At 42.1% G+C, this 15,968-nt stretch overlaps 1 long non-coding RNA gene across 2 annotated transcripts; it reads right to left on the bottom strand.

The window, feature by feature from the left end:
- Window positions 1-11,717: 11,717 nt before the first annotated feature.
- LOC105187737 (uncharacterized) lies at window positions 11,718-15,239 on the bottom strand. Of its 2 annotated transcripts, none has more exons than XR_002162955.2 (2): window positions 14,622-15,239; window positions 11,718-12,443 (listed from the first exon to the last, which is right to left on the bottom strand). It is a non-coding gene; the product is annotated as an uncharacterized LOC105187737 (long non-coding RNA). The 2 variants fall into 2 exon arrangements; XR_002162956.2 differs by having other exon boundaries at window positions 14,630-15,239.
- Window positions 15,240-15,968: the final 729 nt, after the last annotated feature.

Below are 15,968 nucleotides of genomic sequence, written 5' to 3'. Positions count from 1 at the left end.
GTGACACGAGAAGCCGTCTCCATACGCTTGAAAGCTATGGGAAAGATCCAGAAGATGGGAAAATGGGTTCCACATGAACTGAATGAAAGACAGCAGGAAAACCGAAAAACCACTTGCGAAATGTTGCTCGCCAGGTACAAAAGAAAGTCATTTCTCCATCGAATTGTGACTGGCGATGAAAAGTGAATATATTTTGAGAATCCTAAGCGTAAAAGATCATGGGTAACTCCAGGCGAACCATCGACATCGACTGCAAGGCCAAATCGCTATGGACGGAAGACAATGCTCTGTGTTTGGTGGGATCAGAAGGGTGTGTTCTATTATGAGCTGCTAAAACCTGGCGAAACCGTTCATACTGAACGCTACCGACAACAAATGATCGATTTGAATCAAGCTTTGCGTGAAAAACGACCAGAATATCAAAAAAGGTAACACAAAGTGATCTTGCTTTATGATAATGCACCATCACACACAGCAAAACTGGTCAAGGAAACAATTGAGGCGTTTAGTTGGGAAATACTTTCGCATGCGGCTTACTCACCAGACTTGGCTCCGTCCGATTACTACTTACTTGCATCGATGGGACACGCACTTGCTGAGCAACACTTCACTTCTTACGAAAATGTACGAAAATCGCTCGATGACTGGTTTGCCTCAAAAGAGCACCAGTTTTTTTGCTGTGACATCCACAAATTGTCAGACAGATGGGAAAAATGTATAGCTAGCGATGGGTAATACTTCGAATAAAATATTTTTTATCATTTTCATATAGTAAACGTGTATTTTCTATACAAAATTTCCGGTTTCATATTTACATACCTGATATACGATATATGAAGAGGAATATGTTAATTTAATTGTCGGCTTCTTTTGTTCAATCATGCTCTACCTTCAGATATGAATGAAAAAATAATCATACGCTCATGGGTCAGAATATTTGGAACGCTTTTTAAAAGAGGTATGTGTGTTGCTGTAACATATAACGAAAATAATTTACTTATAATTGGTCCATTACAATTTATAATCTATTGCATGAAGTTGAATAATATATTCTTTCTTTTAACTATGTTTCATACAATGGATTATGATGAACCTCTTCGTAGCTATGAAGTCCATAACAAAATTGATTGGAAATTTGTTTGTTATGATGATTTTATTTCATTCGTGCCAACTTATTATAGAACTGGAGCCAAAAGTACATTTATATATGTATATATATATATATATATATTACTTTTCGCTATATATTATGATACTTTTTTCAAATTAATTAGTACAACCAATAAGAATAAAATATAGTAAAAATAAATAATAATCCTCTTAAAAAAAGATTAAATAATCTGTGTATAAGAGGAAATTTATATTAAAATCAATAAGATTTGCATTATATATATATAACATATAATCCCTATAACTTTAAGAATTATATGTTTATAATATAATATTTTTCTCTTAATTTTAGAGGAATTCTTTTGAAGCCATATATAAGAATAAAATCTTCTAAAATTTAGATGAATCCATTTGTTCTGAAATCACTTTTTTAAAAGATTTTTTTTTACCAAATATGGACGTTTATTCTTGATTTCCAAGTCCAAACGTTGTAATAACCCAGCATAATATTTTTCGATGATTATTCTCCCCTTTTCAAATAGTTTCACAAAGATTATCCCATGGCAGTCCCAAAAAACTATGGCCATCATCTTGCCAGCCGACGGAACTGCTGTCGCCTGTTTCGAAATCGGTTCGTCCTTTGTTTTGACTGTTATTTTGTCTCTGGAGTGCAGTGGTGGGCCCAAGTTTCGTTGATAGTAATAAAATGCTGTAAAAAATCCGTCTCATTGCGCTTGAAACGCTCAAGACACGATCGTGAAATGTCCAACTGATGTCGTTTTTTATCAACAGTGAACAAACGCCGCACCCAACGCGCATTCAGCTTTCTCATACTTAATTCTTCATGTAAAATATTGTGCGCTCATTCGTATGTGATAACAGCAGCTTCCGCTATCTCTTTTAAAATTAATCGACGGTCATCCATCACGATTTAATGGACATGATTGATCATTTTATCCGTTGTTGCGGTTTTTGGTCATCCAGAGCGTTCCTCATCGAAAATGCTCGTTCTATCACGCTTGAACTTAGAACTCAGGTTTTCACGGTCGTAACTGAAGGAGCAGCATCTCCATACACTGAATCTAATTCAGCTCTAATTTCCGAGGAGTTTTCCCTTTTAAATAAAGGAATTTTATCAGGACGTGATGCTCCATTGTTGATAAACTTTGAAAGACTGTCGGAAACAAATGAATCGCTAGAATGACATCGAACTTAACTCTTTGTGTTTCTTTCTTGGTTAGGTCGAAGAAACTTTTCAATTCACCCTCGTATAGTATATCGCTACTGTTACTTTTTCGTCGGGACAGCAAGAAGACACGGTCGCCGCTGAAAATAATGATCAGCATTTTTTTTAATTTTCTGCGTCCAGCGGCTGATGCAATGATCAATAAGAAAAGAAGCACGAGCGCGAGAAACGACGAAGATGGAGCGCGCTGCTTGTTAACGAAATCTAATGAGGTGGCTACGTGACTCGACATTACCGGCTAACGCGTTATAATGTGCTCCTAACTAGCCGGGTCGCGTAAATATAACGCGGCCGACCTTGCCGCGTCGTGCATAGCACTTTGCTCCGAGAGCGGACCGTGTCGCTTGAACATATTTGCGAGAGTGATGTTCGCGCATGATGAAGAAATTTAACTTCATTTGCATTCGGTGCCGGTGGAGCAGACGCAGCCGGCCTCCGGAGGAGACACCGGCCGAAACCGAGGAGCCTCGCTGAAAAGCTTACTTTCCGTTTCGCGTTAACGGCGATCGCTCGCTTGTGATTGTCCGCCGTCCCTTTTCCGCTCGATCGAGCCGCGGAAAGGGAAGATGAGCGGTGAAAATAGGCGAGTAAACGAGCTCATGTCACATCGCCGGTGTAGTCTCTCGTCCGTTCGTACGGCTAACATTCTAGTTTACTGGGTCGCGCTGGTATTCGATGTTAGTGTTCCGGCGCGCAGTTGGACTTAGTTATTTTCACCGCTTCGGACAAGATTCGAGCGAGAGAAGCGAAACTTGCGCAATGATCGGCGGACGATCTCTCTGCCTACAGCACGATGTCGATCGTTGCTTGCGAGGAGAAGGCGCGCGTCTAAAGTAGGGCTGTTACTCTTCGGCAGCTTCGAAGTTTCGAAGCTTTGAATGATTCGAAGCTTCGAAGTCAACTTGGAGACTTCGAAGTTTCTTATGCCGAAACTTCGAAAGATGCGGAGAGGTTCTTCCCGCTTTTTGTCTTTGCATGTACGCACTGTTGGGTCATTTCAGTCATATTAGGTAAATCGGAAAGTTCCGTCCATCTAGCGGCAAGTAGCTATAGCTAGAACTGTCGTTAACCTCTAATATCTAAACGAAGCTTAATGGTTTGTTTTGGCATCTGTCAATAACATTCAATACATAAAGATATACGTTTGCATCAATAATATTGTTTTTTACTGCATCGAAAATGTCGAAATTTGAGTCAAATAAGCGTCATTTGAGCGAAGTGTTAATCTTTTGCTTCAATTGGAAGAAAACTGCAGCTGAAGCTCATCGAATGCTTGTAGAAGTTTATGCTGATAATGCTCCTTCCGATGAAACACGCAGAGAATAGTTTCGACGCTTTAAAAGTGGTGATTTTGATGACAAAGAGCGTTCTGGACAGCCAAGAGTATTCGAAGACGAAGAATTGCAGGCATTGGTGGATGAAGACCCATGTCAAACGTAAAAGCAACTTGCAGAAGCATTAAATTACGCTCAATCTGTCATTTCCGACCATTTGAAAGCCTTAGGTAAGGTTTACAAGGAAGAAAAATGGGTCCCATATAAATTGAAGCCAAGAGACATTGAAAGGCAAAAAACCATCTGCGAAATTCTGCTTGCTAGGTAACAAAGAAAGGGGTTTTTACATCGTATCATCACTGGGGATGAAAAATGGATTTATTTTGACAATCCCAAACGAAAAACTATTTGCGATCCCGGCCAACCCTCAACATCGACGCCAAAGCGAAATATCCACGGAAAGAAGGCAATGCTTTGTATTTGGTGGGATCAGAAGTGTGTGCTATACCATGAGTTGTTGAAAAGTGGTCAAACAGTCACAGGAGATCTCTACAGAGAACAAATGATCCGTTTGAGCCGAGCATTGCACGAAAAACGATTAGAATATGAAATGAGATAGCATAAAGTGATTTTGCTTCATGACGACGCTCGGCCTTCGGTCACAAAATCTGTCAAGGAAACGTTAAAAGCACTTCATTGGAAAGTGTTACCCCATGGCTTATTCACCAGACTGTGCCTCTTCCGACTACCACTTGTTTCGGTCAGTGGTACACGCACTTGCTGACGAATGCTTCAATTCTTATGAATTCTTATAAAGACGTCGAAAAATGGGTCTCTGACTGGATAGCCTCCAAAGATGAGTCATTCTTTCGCCGCGGAATTTGTTTGCTGACCGAAAGATGGAAAACAGTCGTCGCTAACGATGGACAATATTTTGATTGATGTACTTTTTCATTTTGTTTCTTAAATAAAGCCATATGTTTTGCAAAAAACGGACGGAACTTTCCGACTGATCTAATATATTCTACATTCTGTGGATAACAAAAATATCGGCTCGTGGTTCAATTTCCGAACATCCTCGAATTCGAAAATTTCGAAGTTCGAGGACTGAAACTTCGAAGGTTCGATGCTTCGCAGCTTCGAAACTTCGAATATTTTGTATCGAAGCTTCGAATACGAAGACCTCGAGGAAAAATTACACCTCTAGTCTGAAGACCGAGACGCTGCGAATTCGCGACGAGTTCTTATTCTCGCAGCGCCGCGGCTGCGAATAATCGGCCGGGCTCCGCTTCGCGGTCGCGCTCGCGATGCTCCTCACGCGGCTCATGCACGCGCCGCGCCGAACGTGGCGCGACTAGATCAATCGCAATTGTCGAGCTCGATTGCAATCTAGGCCGGCCGGGATCACCGGCGAAGGTCAGCGATTCGACATTGTTTGCGTCCACGGATTGATTCCTCCGTACGTCACCTCGCCGACTCATTAAGCGCGCTTTCCCGAGGTCACTTTTCGAACACGTCTGCCTGTTCCCTCGCTCGAAGAGCCTCGCGGCCGCGACGGCCTCGACGCACTTCGCACTTCGTTCTCGACGACGACGGCGAAGCGCGAACCGGACGCGGCTGTTGCTCGTGCCCGATCGGTTAGCACGAAATTCCCGTTTGTATGTGGGTAGAAGAGAGAAGACAGAGAGAGAGAGAGAGAGAGAGAGAGAGAGAGAGAGAGAGAGAGAGAGAGAGAGAGAGAGAGAGAGAGAGAGAGAGAGAAAGAAAGAAATAGGGAGAGGGGAGAGAGAAAATGTTACGCGCTTGCATCGGTTCGCAATCGCGAAGGGAAACGCTCCGTCGAGACGCGAGACGCGAAAAGGAAAAGCTCGAGGTCCCTCGTGCATTGCACCGGGCGATGCGCGCGGGCTTTCCTATGCAAATTCCAGCCGTTCGCAACCGGTTCCCTTTACGATCCTTTACTCCGAGGCTCCCGGGGGATTAAATTAAAGCCTGCTCCTCTCTCTCTCTCTCTCTCTCTCTCTCTCTCTCTCTCTCTCTCTCTCTCTCTCTTTCTCGCGTTGCTCTAATCGTCGGCGATCTTGAGTCACACGGCGTCGAGTCGAGTCGAGTCGTAGAAAACGAGGCGCGACTGTTGCGCGCCGCGCGCAACGATAATATTTCATCCGGTCCAGTTGCTATCTTATCGTTATTACGACTGTTGCCAATGCTGGCCGATGCTAACAGGTGATCGCGCTCCTAAGGGACTGCTGCTGCTGCTGCTGCTGCTGCGAGTGCTCTCGTTAGCGGAGGCACGCATCGCTTGACGTATCCCATATTTTATGTAGATACGCTTGAGCGCATTGCGCGCGCTCAAATAATATCGTTCTCGACATCGTCGCGCGCGATCGCGAGTCCTCTTCACAGCTTCGGCTCGGGCTTCGGCTCGGCTACGACTGTTGTTACACGGTGCCAATTCGGTGAATGAGAGAGATATTATAATTTATGGTAATCGACAGCGGAAAGAACATCGGCTCCGTTCTCGTTCATTTCGTCCGTTCGCGCGATAAATCATGCGTCTTAACGTCTCACGGAGATATCGCCGGAGATAAGACTCGGAGCGCAGACTCGGAGAGACTGGCTTTTATCTCGAAACGAGAGGTGGCTCGCGCTGCTCGCTTCCTCCTCGACGCTCGCCACGCGCCCGTGCGAGTGCTAAGTCCGAAGGATTTAATTGGATTGGAAATTATAATGGAGTCTTTCCCGCGCAAATCTCAGATCCGAGCGGCGTGGCGCCGCACAGTGGAGCCAGATGACATTTTTTGGTTGAAAATTCTCTAGAGACCTGAATTTCCAACCGATTATCGGTTGGAAATGGATGAGGACCAATGGATGAGGTTGGTCCTGAATAAATTCCGAAGAGATCTGTCTTGCCAAAATTAGAAAAAAAATTTTTCTCGAATCACTAGCACCAAAAGAGAAAAAATTATCGTTAAACACGAAAAACTTGCGTGAAATACTCATTATTTGACACTTATTTCTATCTAATAGCGTATTCAGCGGATTGAAACTATGAAACCAATCAACAGACACCTCGAGATTTATCGATCTTGAAGCAGAAACCCATTAACCCAAAAGTCATATGCCCAAAATACAAAAACATCAAATATAGACCCGTTAAGCACAAAACCGAGGGGTTTAATCCTTAATTCTTTCTTAATATGGGTTAAAATGATGAGCTTTGAAATTCTGAGTTTTCTAAAAGGTGATTATAAGTTCCGGGGTCTCGCATTTAGTACTCATAGGCTCGAATCGATTGAGGTCGAACCCAAGACACTGTACTTTAAACGACAAACTTTTAAGACAAACCCTAAACCCATGAGCCCTGAACCGATAATTTTTGCAAAATTTCGACTAGACAGATCTCTTTGGAATTTATTCAGGATCAACCTCATCCATTGGTGTCGATGATCGGTTGGAAATTCAGGTTTCCAGAGAATTTTCAATAAAAAAATGTCATCTAGCTCCATTGTGCGCCGCTCGAGCTTGAGCGCGTCGCAATGCGCGAGCGTGAGGCTTTAATGGCGATTACGCGGCCGCGATACACCTTTGCGCTCTCGCAGCTGCGGCGCGGATATATCGGGAACGCGCGACGAACCCATTCACCTGACGGTAACGCCATTAATTCGCCGATAGCGCGTCGGGCTACGCTCGTATAGTCGCAAAAAGTGAAATAACGGAGCAATGGATTAGGTCGCGTACTACAATCGACGGTGATTAATGCCTCGAGTGATCGGGCATATTCGCCATCCGCGCAGTGCAGCGCAGCGGCGGCCCGGAATGAAAGGAGCAAGAAGGAGCGACCGAAACGTGTCGGCGAGCGCCCGCTTAGCGATGTCTCTTTTTCAGACAGTTTCGCGAGACTTCGACTTCGAGATTCGCACCTGTGTGTGCAGCAGTAATAATAGTAACATGCGTGATTTTCGATGCCAGTAACTTGGCGATTATCGCATCGATGCGCCTTTGAATGGGCGCGCAATCGACCGTCTCCTTCTTGCCGCCGGCCGCTTAATAGCCGTCCGGCTTGTCGTTTACCGACATGATACGGTCGTCTATAAAGCGTTAATTAGCCGCGGCCGCGCGAGTCCGGTTTTAACCAGAATGATTTTCTCATCTCGCGCAGAAACGACTGAATTATACTTATACCCCGGGGGCCGTCATTAATCTGTCACGGGCGCGTATTTAACGCGACCTGACATTTTGACGTTTTAATATAACGGATGCGAGCGATTCGTCGTTGATATCAACGATTAATCAAGTGACAACCTTTTCGTCTTTTTGTCGGTATCCGGCCAGCTAGTTGACATACGCGTCAGATATTCCGCTCTCTCAACGCGCCGGCTGCTTTTCCTCGTTTCTGGTATGCTCGAGTTGAATAAATCTGACAAATGTATCTCGAAGTATGCGCGATTATGAGACGTTTAATCGAGTTCTCGCGCCTCACGTCGTCGTCGTTCTCGGAGCTCTCCAAGATGGAAGTGGCACGCACGTGTAAATTTCTGGAGTGACCGGAGCCGAAGCGAGCGCCTCCGAGAAGTCGAGGGAGGCACCGGAGATACAATTACTCCTCTCGTCTGAGTGAGTTTTTACGATCTGCCCCCCCCCCCCCGGCTCTCCCGCCTAGTTTTTCCCGGCCGCAGAAGCTACTGCCGAGGAGACCGCGAGTTCGCCGTCCGGCGACGGTCAACGACCAGAAAATACGTACGATTGTGCGAACGTAAGAAGAGGACGAAGAAGAGCCGGGTCCTGTTCACGACGGTACATTCGATCGGAGTCAATAGGTATTCAACGACCTGCAGACCTACATTTTCCACACAGGCCGACGTGACGCGTTCCGTCACTTCTGCGACCGAGGACGCGAGTTATTAATCAGAACTAAGCAGCTGCTTCGGCTTTTCCTCTCGGCCCTATGAAATTCCGGAACTGAAAAGGTTCCTTTCTTCTTTGTCTGAAATAAGTCCGTGCTGTATCGACGACGATAGGTCTCGATTCAGGTTTTAACAATAACCTCAGAGTGAAAGAGAAAATGGATTAATCTCACTAAATTTATCATTATATTAATATTAATATTAATCAGGGTTGGGAGGTAACTCGTTACTTGTAACGAAATTACAGTTAGTTATTTTTTTTTTGGAAACTATAACTTAATTTTGTTCTATTTTTTCTATCTATAACTTAACTTAGTTACGTTTATTTGATAACTAGTAACTAATTTAATAATTATTTTAATAGTTACTTTATATATTTCGAACTTAAGATAGATCAGCTTCTGCTAGACCAGCACGATAATGCGACGTGCGATGCTTGATATCCAATAAGCATGCAGTTATTCTGGCTGTATTTGGAAAACGCGTTATTGCGTCATCTATCTTTATCGTTCATTAGATGTAAAATAAGAATAAAATGACACAATAGCGCTGATAGTTTTCTCTCCGAACGTAACCTGTATTTTTTTCAAAAAAATTGTATGCCTATTGGACATTTCCGTCGCGCGTCACCAATCTTTATTTGTTAACATAATTTGCGTTCAGCGTGAAGTGCGCTGCGTAGTTTCAGTTATATAAAAAATTCAAGCAATGGATAAAACATTTCAATCTTCGGAGAGGGATTATAAAATGTTATGACCAGCATATGCCAGAATTATTCAAGTTACAGCAAAAATTCGAAAACAAGAATAACTAGGCATTTCTCTGCAAAATTTCCGCTGGCCAAAAAATTATTCATGCAAGTAGAACTTCAACTGCAAATTTAAGAAAACATATGAATCTTTATTTACAAAATATCAATATATTTTTTAGTGAAAAGATCTAATTTTTAATGTTAAGATTATTTTTAATATTTTAGTATTTATTATCCTTATCAAATTCATTCGCTTTCTTATAATTGTTATTAATAGTCTTAAAGAATAAATATGAATTGTTTATTTAAATTAATAAATCTAATTTGTAAAAATTATATATTGTATACAAATTATATATTATAATAAATTATATTAAATAAAATTATATAAATAAAATTATATATTATATACAATACAATATGAGGAATATAATAATCAACAAACTATTTTTATATAAAATTGAAGGAATTTATACAATTAAAAAATTTAAAATAATAGCACAATTATTGTAAAAAAGAAACTGAAAAGTAACGACTCGTTACTTTCTAAATAACTATAACTGTAACATGTTATTTTTGAAGGTCAATAACTTGTAACTGTAACTAGTTCTGTAACTGTAACTACTTTTTCAGTGAAAAAAACTGCAACTGTAACTAGATACTTTTACAAAGTAACTTTCTCAACCCTGATATTAATGTATATTATAGTTATTAAATTATATAAAATATATGTTATAAATTATAAAATTAAGTCGTTTGATTAATTTTCTTATCGATTATACTGCGAGAAAAAATGATTAATCTCACTAAAACTTAGTCCCTTCTTAAAAAAAAAAGAACAGTACTGGCAATGCGTGTACAAAGTTACTATTTACAGCACTGTAGCAACACTTACTGTGAAAGAATGGCTAATCCCGACGGTAATCCTCTCACTCATGGAATTGCAGTTACGCGAAAATAACGAACATTTTTCTCTCAGCATTTAGCTCTCAAACAAGTGTGCGGTCTCGGCGAATAAAAGCGGCTAGTCATAGGCGAGACACAGATAATGGAAATTCTCAAGAACAAAGAGCACGAAGAGACGCGTATGGCCGTGAAATTAATAGGAGGATAAGAGAGAAAAAAAGATAATGCAAGTTGCTGACGCGCGTAGCAAATGATGAGCGAATACGCGATCGGCGCGCGGCGATTTACCCTCCTCTCCTTGTATTTGCTCACGCGAGCGCGATATTCTCATTTCCAGCGGTTAATTATACCGATGAGGTCGCCGAAGAGGGGATCATCGAGTTCGTCCGACGCGATCACTCGCTCGCGGCCGCTCGCTCAGTGAAGAATCCGCTACCGCGTCTCAAGCCGGCGTTCACGTTTCGGCGGCTGATTTGTTCCGCGCCGGTTTCCTCTTGCCCGACGGATCGATCCTTCTTCCGTTCTGTCGCTGAAAAACCGATCACGAAGCTCGCCCGATGGTTCGACCGAGAGGTCGTTCGCGCTCGAGTAACCACGGCGAATCACGGCTGATTTTTGCTGCCGAACCTGTTTTGTCATTTATCCGCGGCCAGCACATATCATTCAAGTGTGTGTGTATGTTATACAAATAAATAAACGAGAATGTGTTGCGATCGATCTTTTGTTCTTGTTCTTTTTCGCCGCACTACCTCCTGCACCAGTTCTCTTCTTCTTTTCCTCCCAACAAGTCTCACCTAGCGCATAGTTGAAAGGGTCAGTCCATTTTTTCTCCCCGAGTCCCGAAAGCGTTCGCTACTTTTCTCGAGGAGAGAACAGGCCAAGACTACTCAGGGACTACTCGCGCGCGAGGACCGGCTGCTCGCTCGGCGAGGAATCCACTACCGGTGCGCGCCTCGGGCCGGCTTCGCGTTTCGGCGGGTAATTCGTTCCGCGCCGGCTCCCATCCCGCGCTAAGCCGAGCGGCCGCTCGGAAGGACGAGGGAAAAGAATCGAAACTTTACCGTTACACACACCGAGCCTTCGTCCGAGCCGCGCCGGTAATTACTCCCGTGCCACTCCGCTGCTACACGGACACTCTCTCGCATCTCGAGAGCATCGCTGAAATCGTTCCGCGGTGCGCCGCTATCTGTCGTATTTATAGAGCCCGCTCTCGGCAGAAGGTCGTGTGGCGCCTAGATATCCCTGTAGCGATACAGCAGGAGCGCAGGTAGCCGCCGCCGATCGCGGGGAAATCGCTGCCTGAGGATCACGCTCTGCGGTCGCACCCCGTCGCGGCTCCTCCCCCCCCCCCCGTCAATTGCAACGAACTGATAATGCGGAACGGGCTCGGGCGAGCTTGGAAAAATAATACCGTATATCGTCCGTCTTGTATTTCTCCTTTGCGGCTTCGCCGGCGGCGCTCCCTCGGCGCGGCGCCTTCCTTTTTTTGCAGCCTCGATCGCGCTGCCATTCAAGAGATTCTTGAATATCTCTCGCGCGAGCTACCGTTACCGACGTCGGCAAACTGACGCGCGAGTCGCGCACGGCGAAGATTAGCGGAATCGGTGTTTCTCGGGCTTCCCTGTTGCGGCAGGACTTTCCGGTTCTGCGGATTTGCGCGGAGGATTAATCGGGGAAGCGGGAAATAATAATAATAGTAACAATAATGACAATGACAGTGATGGATTGTCTCATTATCGTAAGCGCTGCTTTATCGAGAAACGTGGAGATGAACGAGTCATTAGAGGCACGTGAAATGAAGAGACGCGCAACGTTCCTCGGCTCTAGGTTCTTCCGTTTTGCCGATGAAGAGCCGATCGTGAATCTCGTGATTGTTTCCGAGAAACGTCTCGCGCCCGAATAACACGGCGAATCGTGGTCTTTGCTTGTTGAGCCAAACCTGTTTTGTTAATTACTCACGCATACCATTCCCCGTCTCGTATATTTAACAAACAAATGAATAGTAATTTTGAGTCTTTTGTTAAATTGTTGTTGCATGGTCGTAGTTTTTTCGCTTGTAGCGACTCGTATGTTCGCAGAATCCTCATTCTTTTGTACTCACGTACGTGCGCGCGCATATGTATGTGTATGGAACGTCAAGGCAGCATAAATCGTCGATAGGTCTTCCGCTCATCTTCTCCCGGAATAGAAAGTGACGTATTAATTGGCGGCTGATAGCGAAATTAACTTCTCCCAGATTCGGTATTCATCTGTTGGAAAAACTTGGTGGAAGAAGCTTGCGCCGAATTATAGGTGTGAAATTAAAATACAGGAAAAATCATGATTAATGAGGAATCGAACGTAATAGTGAATATGTCGACGATTACTCGATTATACAGATACCGGCGAATTAAATTCGAATATGAATGAAAATGCTAAATTGAACTCGCGAATAACTTTGGATCTCCCAGAAAAATTCTCGCCGTGTAAGTCATCTCTATGTTCGAGATTACACAAAAATCGAGATGAACATACGCGATTCATTCTACTATTCTATTCTAAAATACGAGGGCAGTCTGAAAAGTTCTCGACCTGACACATAGATGGCATTAGAAACTGTCAAACTATAATTGTATTGGAAAGTGGCATCCCTGATATAAACCTATGTAAAATTTTATTTCGATCTGTCAAGTCATTCGAGTAGTAGCACCAGTTTAATATTGACGTGTCATTGTCTTTTTTAAAATGGAAAAAATTGAATATCGTGCAGTGATTAAATTTTTTGTTGTGGATGGTTTAACACCAACAGAAATTCATCCGAAATTGTTAAAAGTGCATAAGGATGCATCACCTTCACTTTCCACTGTGAAAAAATGGGCTGCTCTTTTTTAATCTTTTTAAATCTGGTCGTATAAGCCTCGAAGATGATCCACGCGAAGGTTGTCCAAAAACTGCTACAACACAAAACATTCAACAGGTCCATGATATGGTGTTAGATGATCGGCGAGTGAAAATGCGTGAAGTAGCTGAGGACATAGGCATCTCAAAAGAACGAATTGGAAATATTTTACATGAAGAATTACATATGAGAAAGCTTTATGCAAGATGAGTGCCGCATTTGCTAACAATTGACCAAAAACGCATTCGAATGCGTATTTCTCAAGCGTGTTTGGATCGTTTTAAACAAAATAAAATTGATTTCAAGCGTCGTTTCATAACTGTTGATGAAACTTGGATCCACCACTATACATCAGAACGAGAAGAACAGTCGAAACAATGGATTGAAGCCGGTGGACGTGCACCAAAGAAGGCAAAGACGGTTCCATCAGCAGGAAAGGTTATGGCAACAGTTTTTTGGGATTACAAAGGTGTTTTGTTGATCGATTATCTTGAGAAAGATAAAACGATTAACTCTGAATATTATTGTAACCTTTTGGATCTATTGGATGCAAAAATTCGTGAGAAAAGACCAGCTTTAAAGAAGAAAAGAATCGTTTCCCATTAAGACAATGCACGTGTTCATACAGGTGATTATGACAATGGCAAAATTCAACGAATTAAAGTACGAATTGCTTGAACATCCAGCGTATTCATCAGATTTGGCTTCCTTTGACTATTATTTGTTTCCAAACCTGAAAAAATTCCTGGCTGGAAAGCGTTTTACATCAAATGACGAAGCTATTGCAGCCGTGGATGGATATTTTGCAGACCTTCCGGAATCACACTTTAATAATGGTATTGAATTATTGGAAAAACGTTGAGATAAATGTATTGAAGTTTCAGGAGATTATATTGAAAAATAAAACATATTTCGCGGCAAAAAAAATTTTCTTTCATTGTTAGGCCGAGAACTTTTCAGACTGCCTACGTAGAACTATTCCAGAATAGAACTTCTATCCTAGATTTTTCTAGGTTCTATTGAATCTAGGAAAATCTAGAGGAAATATTAGCGTGGTCATTGGCGTGCATTCGCGATTCTTGGAAATATGTGTAGTAAATAGCTCATTCTTGCAAAAATTCATGCGACATTTTGACGCAATTACTACATGATTGCTAATGTGACGTTATAGTTACACGTAAACGTGCTTAAGATCTTGTATGAAAATTAAAGACCTCGACGTGTCCCGAAGCTGCCGGGTTACCCTCTCGACTGCAAATTTCTCGGTAACCCTGAAGACTCTCTTTTTCTTTTTCTTTTCTCTGTGAACACATTGACGATGATAAATCATGTCACTGCATACTTTTGCCATTCATTTTATCTCCCGTAGTTTAATTTGCCGAGAGTTGGAAACTTCATGTTCGGCCGTCGATTATTCAACAAAAGTCACGATATTGTAAATATTGTAAATGATATCACGATATTGTGTGAAAAATCAATCTACCGTATCCGCTACTAATAGGAGAATAAGAACCACCGCCGCTATCACTAGAAAAGAAAAAATACCTACCATCTCACCTAGAATAACTATTTTTCCCGCCTTTCCAAATCTCTCAGGATAATAGCCACTTTCTCTTCTGCTAGAAGAATTTCCATAGGCGCTCACACTTCAATCAAAGTCCCCTTTAGACGAGATTTTACTTTATCGTGCTGTTTCGACACCGCTCCTACTATACTCTGTGCTTCCGTCTTTCCTAATTTCATCTTGAGCACTTTCGTCTTGCCATGCTGATCGATCTTGTCGACCTCGTAATTTTGGCCCTGCAACTCTTCAGCGAAATCGTCGAGGTCGATTAGTGGGTGTTGTTTCTCGTCCTCGTCGTTCTCCTCCGCTAGGAGAACGGTGGTCAACGGTTATGTAAAGACGTGATTCTTTTTCGATCGTTTTTCACTTCACGTCATTTCACGCTTGCTACTCATTACAATATTTTTATTTTTAATTTTAATTAAAAAGAAATAAAGAAAATATATTTTGACATTTAGTGTACATAGTTATGGACTTCTAATTTTAAGTTTTTCAGTGGAAGAATTCATTTTTCAATAGAATTTTCCCGCTGAACAAGATGGAGCCGTTTAGAAATTCATATAAAATACGAGTATAACAGACAAGATCTTTCTGTCTACGATCGTGAACACAGACTGTACTTACTCAATACGTTCGCTGTAGTCTCGATAATCTCGTTTTGAAACATTTCCTCCGACTCACTACTGTTTTTCATAACTATAGATTAAGGATGAATATTATTGCATAATGTTCCTTCTCGTATATCGGCGGCGGCTGCAAGTCAGTCGACAAAGTGTGATTCTCGTCTATCATGCGATAAAAATGAACTGATCATTATATGAGAAAAAATATGAAAAGGATACGTCAACTAATGCGAAGTAGTAATCTTAAATTAATCGCGATTGAATTTATTCTGACGCATGAATCCACACGTTTTATTTCCAAGGAAAAACTTGATTTCTTTGCTTGGTTTTTCTCAAGATTTTTCTGCATGACGTTTAAGATTATGACGGATGGAGTTGTTTGTTCAAATAATGAAAATATCGCAAACTTCGAGGCTACTATCGAGATCCATCGAACAATGATAACTCCGTGACGTTAAAAATTCCTTTTCCAAGTATATATCATTTCTGCTAACCAATTATTAGGTGTACAAAAGTTATGTTATTAAAGTGTTTTTGTGTGATACATTTTGTGTTATACTGCTGGTTTATAAATCAGAAATTCTCCCGCGGTTTTGTCACGTGACTGTAACTGACTGTCCAGATAATAAAAACGACGCAGAAGTTGGCTCAGCATTCAAACGTTCTTAAACGTTGGTAGGTGAAAGATGGCAAGCGACAAAGCATTTAT

This window comes from Harpegnathos saltator, unplaced genomic scaffold, assembly GCF_003227715.2.
Source record: "Harpegnathos saltator strain DR-91 unplaced genomic scaffold, Hsal_v8.6 scaffold696, whole genome shotgun sequence".
Lineage (NCBI taxonomy): Eukaryota > Metazoa > Arthropoda > Insecta > Hymenoptera > Formicidae > Harpegnathos > Harpegnathos saltator.
The sequence above is the reverse complement of the archived record's forward strand: the minus strand, read 5'-3'. Positions and strand labels throughout refer to the sequence as shown.